The 5854-nt window shown below is 35.9% G+C and overlaps 1 pseudogene; it reads right to left on the bottom strand.

Moving 5' to 3' along the window:
- Positions 1–484: 484 nt before the first annotated feature.
- LOC141559707 (polyadenylate-binding protein 2 pseudogene) lies at positions 485–1004 on the bottom strand (annotated as a pseudogene).
- Positions 1005–5854: the final 4850 nt, after the last annotated feature.

The raw sequence follows: 5854 nt of genomic DNA on the forward strand, positions 1-5854 counted from the left end.
TTTTTCTTTTTCTGTCTCTCTCTCTGATGGACAAGGCAGATACGACTCATTGGCATCCATCTGTTTCCTTCTCCATCTGTTTCCTTCTCTGACTGTAAAAATACAAGCAAACCCTCTCTCCTAGGCAGTTAACCTATCTAATTTTCTTCTATTTACCACTTTCTAAATCTCTTCTCATCATCTGGCAATTACATTGAAGCTGTTTGCACTGGACACTGCCCTGTTGGTTTAACAGGCCTGTATTCATTTCTGCTATCTGATTGCTTTTTGGCTGACTGATCAGGTAATCCCTTTCTGCTATGTGATTGCTTTTCTGCTGGTTGATCAAATCAGAATCCTGACCTTCTAAAGGCTCCCTGAGTGTAATCTCAGCTGCCATTATGCCCCACCTATCTTTTGATTGAGTTCTTGGAGTTCCTTCTTTCTTTTTTTTTCCCTTTCTCTCCTCCTAATACACACTTTTTTGTTTTGTTTTGTTTTGTTTTTAGTAAGGGAAATACCACGATGTTGCTCTAGCTTGGCCCCTGTAGACTCAGCCCTGGGGTCTGCTGTTGAAGCCACTATAGAATTGAGAGCATGAACTACTGTAGTTAGTAGCCCTGTCATGATATCAAGCACGTGGAAAACCCTTATCTGTGGTGCTGATCCCCAGCCGATTGGTCCGTTTTGGTATCACTTTGATCTGTCTTCCTCTGAAAAGAGAATCATCCAAGGCCATTGACATCCTCACTGAATCTTTATCTGAAAATTCTATGTATGCCACTGAATTTGTCACAAAGGATAGTAACTCAATTAATTGAACCACAACCATGGAAGTATGCCTCCAGCTCTTCTGCTGTTGCACCATAGAGCACATTGCCCACATAGATGGATCGAGCATCAGCCTCCATCTTCTCCTCAATGGACATGATCACTGGGCCAGCATTGCCTGGGGATGGGCTCACATTCATCTGTTTCTCCACCTCGTTCTGAAGCGCCTTCAATTTCTCAGCCTCTTTCTCCATTTCCCTTACTTGGGCTTTGATGGCCTCCAGCTCTGGGTCCTTGATAGCACTATCCCCCAGGTTGCCCTCAACCAGGCCCGGCTTTTCCTCCTGCTCTTGACTGCCAGGGGCTCCTGCGCCAGGCCCAGGGCCAGAGGCTCCCATAGGGGTGTGGGGCCAGAGCAGCTCCTCCTCAGGCTTGGGTTCTGGCTTGGACTATAGCAGCAATTCTTCTGACCCCATGTTGGGTGCCAAAATGTGAAGTCTAAACTAGCTCCCTGAAGGGCTCAGAATCAGCCAGAGTCAGGATAAGCAAAAGTCCTTGTCCCATGTTGGGCGCCAAAATGTACATGTTCTGTTGTTTCTAAATTGTGATCATTCTCTGGGAGCAGGTTTCTTGGGGAGTTCTGGAGGTAGCCTTCCTTTCAGTTCAGTAATCCAAAAATGCAGCCAGGAGTTAAAGTCCAGATCCTCCATTGTGTCCTTCAAAATCCTGAATCTTCAGTCTCTAGCTCCCTCTGAATCCAAAGCCTCCAGCCAGCACGAAGGTAGACATGGGAATGAATCAGACTCTGAATCTCCTAGAGTGTGGGAATCAGAATCTTCTTGAGCTTCCCTGAAGTTCTCCTGGGAAGTTTTCTCCTTGATGCAATCCAGATTAACTTCCCCACTCAATGTTGGCTCCTTATATCCTCCCAAAGAATGAGCTTGTGGGTACTCCATGGGCTTGTGGGAACTCCTTAAAGAACCAATGAGTGAGCTCCTTTAAAGGTGTGAACTCCTTTTAAAGGTATGAACTAAGCACATTACTTTGTTTCAAATTCTGGCCCATAACATCTGCAAAAATCCTAACAAGGTGCAAAAGATCTATTATAGTAGAGGGAAAGAAGGGAAGGGTAAACATTATTTGAACATTATTCTCATCAGATTTGATTCAAAGAGGGAATAATATATACACTTAGATGGATATAGAAATTTATCTTATCCTATAGGGAAGTAGGAGGGGAAAGGGAAAAGAAAAAAAGTATAAATGGAGGATAAATAGGACCATTATTAATCATATCTGAATGAGAATGAGATGATTTGTTCCATAAAATAGAAGCAGATAGAAGAGTGAATTAAAAAAATTTAATCCTACAATATGATGTTTGTAATAAACCCATTTGAAACTTAACGATACACACAAAGTAAAGGTAAAAAGGTTGAAGGAGAAAATATTGTGCTTCAACTGAAGTAAAAAAGGGAGTAGCAATCATGATCTCAGACAAAGCAAAAGCAAAAATAAATTTAATTAAAAGAGATAAGAAAGGAAACTACATCTTGTTAGATGGTACCATAATCAATGAAATAATATTAACATTAAAGATATACATCAAATGATATAGCATTCATATTCCTAGAGGAGAAATTGAGTATATCACAGGAAGAAATGCACAGCAAAGTTATACTAGTGGGAGACCTCCTTTCAGAACCAGATAAATCTAAGCAAAAAAATAAATTAAAAAGTAGTTAAGAATGTGAACAGATTTTTTAAAAAGTTAGATATGATAGAACTTTGGAGAATATTGAATGGATATAGAAAGAAATAAGCCTTTTTTCTCAGCAGCACAGCATACCTACACAAAAGCTGACCATGCATTAGGGCATAAAAACCTCATGATCAAATGCAGAAAGGCAGAAATATTAAATGCATCTTCTTCAGATTATGATGTAATAAAAATTACATATGATAAAGGACCATGAAAAGATAGACTAAGAACTAATTGGAAACTAAATAATCTAATCCTCAAAGAGAATGACAATAATGAGACAATATACTTAAACTTATGGGTTGCAACCAAAGAAGTTCTTCGAGGAAATTTTATATCTCTAAATACTTAAATTGGGGAGAAAGAAGAGATCAATGAATTGGAGGTGCTACTAAAAAAAGCTAGAAAAAGAACAAATTAAAAATCCCCAATTAAATATCAAATTAGAAATTCTGAAAATCAAAGGAGAGATTAATAAAATTGAAGGTAAGAAAGCTATTGAATTAATAGATAAAACTAAGAGTTTTATTAAAAAACATATAATAAAACAAATAAAATTTTGTTTAATTTGATTAGAAAAAAGAAAGAAGAAAACCAAGTTACCAATATCAAAAATTAAATAAGTGAATTCAGTGTCAAAGAAGAGACAGTTAAAGCAATAATTAACACCTGTTATGACCAACTAAACCAATAAATCTGATAATCTAAGTAAAATGGATGAATATATAAAAAAAATGTAAATTGCCCAGATTAACAGAAGAGGAAATAAAATAATTAAATATTCTCATTTTGGAAAAAGAAATAGAACAAACCATCAGTGAACTGCCTAAGAAAAAAATCTCCAGGGCCAGATCAATTTACATGTAAATTCTATAAAACCTTTAAAAAACAATTAATTCTGATACTATATAAACTTTTGGAAAAAAATAGGTAAAGGAGTCCTACCAAATTCCTTTTATGACACAAATAATGTGCTGATCCCTAAGCCAGGAAAAGCCTTAAAAAATCCAATTTCTCTAATGAATATTGAAGTAAAATTTTTATATAAAATACTAGCAAAGAGATTACAAAAATTTGTCACTAGAATAATATACTATGACTAGGTGGGCTTTATACAAAGAATTAAATGCTGGTTCAATATTAAGAAAACAGCATAATTGATCAGATCAATAGCAAAATTTACAAAATGATTCAATAGATGCAGAAAAAGCTTTTGACAAAATACAGCACTGATTCCTATTAAAAATACTGTAGAGCACAGGAATAAATGAATTTTCCCTAAAATGATAAGCAGTATCTATCTAAAACCATTAGTAAGAATTATCTATAAGAGGGATTAGCAAGAAACCTTCCCAATAAGATTGGGGTGAAGCAAAGATGCCCATTATCACCATATAATGTTAGGTATAGTAATAAGAGAAAAAAATAAATCAAAGGAATTAAAATAAGCAGTGAGGAAACAAAATCATCACTCTGCAAATGATGTAATAGTATACTAAGAGAATTCTAGAAAAAACATTAAGTACTACTTGAAATAATTAAGAACTTTTTTTAAAGTTTGTAAGATATAAAAATGAATATTTCTATACATTACTAATGAAGTACAACAAGAGATAGGAAGAGAAATTCTATTTAAAATAATTTGGAGTCTTCTTGCCAAGACAATTGAGGAACTATATGAACACAATTACATAACACTTTTAACACAAATAAAGTCATATCTAAACAACTGGAAAAATATTAATTGTTTATGGACAGTCAGACCTAATATATTAATAATGACAATTCTGTCTAAATTAATTTACTTATTCAATACCATACCAATTAAACTATCAAAATTATTTTATAGAGATAGAAAAAATAGTAACAAAATTCATCTAGAAGAACAAAAAATCAAGAATATCAAGGAAAATAATAGGAAAAAAGGTAAATAATAGTGTCTAAAACTATATCTAAAACTGTATTATGAGACAGCATATTAAAGCTATTTGGTACTGGACAAGAAATAGATTGTTGGATCAGTGCAACATATTAGGAATAAAAGACGCCTTAGTAAATAATAACCTACTGTTTGATAAATCCAAAAATTTTCATTTTTGGGATAAGAATTTGACAAGTATTTGACAAAACCTGATGAGAAACCTAGAATATAGTATAATAAAGATTATGCATAGAATTACATCTCACATCCTATACCAAGATAAGGTTAAAATGGGTACATGTTGACTTCCGGCCAAGATGGTGGAGAGGAGGCAAACAGCTGCTTGAGCTCTGCATTTTCTCTCAGAATTTACTTCATGACAAGCCTCAGAATTAATGCTTGACCAGAAAAGAAACTCACAAATAATGACCAACAGAAGACATCCTTGAAATTCACCAGAAAAGGTCTGTGTTTGCTTGGGGGAGGGGATGAACAGACTGGGCGCAGACCGAGGGCAAGCAGCAAGAGTGAATCAGGCAGCTCACACAGCTCAGACTGGAGGGGGGAAGGGGGAGGTATGTGATCTCTTCCATTTCTGTGAAATGACTTTTACCCCAGTGTGGATATTCCATCTTGGCAGCAAGCCAGGAGCAGCAGAGAAGGTGTAAACAACGGAGGTAAAGAATAAAACCCTGGAAAGCTAGCATCTCTCTTGGGACCTGGCCACCTCTACCCCCACCAGGAGTGACTCAGCACTTTCTTAGAGCCTCAGAGCACAGATGCAGTGCAGCCATTGCTGTCCTGCTAGTGCCTTGTTGCTGTCTCCTGCAGTCTTTAGAGAAAGCCCAGTAACATAGTCTATCCCCATTTCCCCCCCACACACACCAGAAACAGACCAATTGTTTCTCTTGCCAATTTGTTTTCTTCGATTCCCACTCTGACAAAATGAACAAAAAATTTTAAAGGGCTCTAACCATTGACAGCTTCTGTATGGAGAGAGAGCAGACTTCAAACCCTGAGGAGACTAAAAGCAGATTGTCTCCAGAGGAATCCCCTAAGGGGGATATGATCTACTCCTCAATACATAAGACTCTCATAGAGGAAATCAAAAAGGCTCTCACAAGAGAGCTAGAAGAAAAATGGGAAAAAGAAAGGGAAACTTGGCAAGAGAGTCTGGAGAAGTCATTCTATGCATTTAAAGACAGAATGCATAAAGAAAACAAAATCATTGAGAAATAAAATTAGTGAGTTGGAAAAAGAAAACAGCTCTCTAAAAAATAAAATGGATGAAATGGAAAAAAATTCCATAGAAGAAAAAAACTCACTTAAAAACTCAATTGGACAATTACAAAAATATATAAAAAAAGTGAGTGAAGAAAATACATCATTGAAAATTAGACTTGAACAAGTAGAAATGAATG

This window comes from Sminthopsis crassicaudata, chromosome 3, assembly GCF_048593235.1.
Source record: "Sminthopsis crassicaudata isolate SCR6 chromosome 3, ASM4859323v1, whole genome shotgun sequence".
Taxonomy (NCBI): Eukaryota; Metazoa; Chordata; class Mammalia; order Dasyuromorphia; family Dasyuridae; genus Sminthopsis; species Sminthopsis crassicaudata.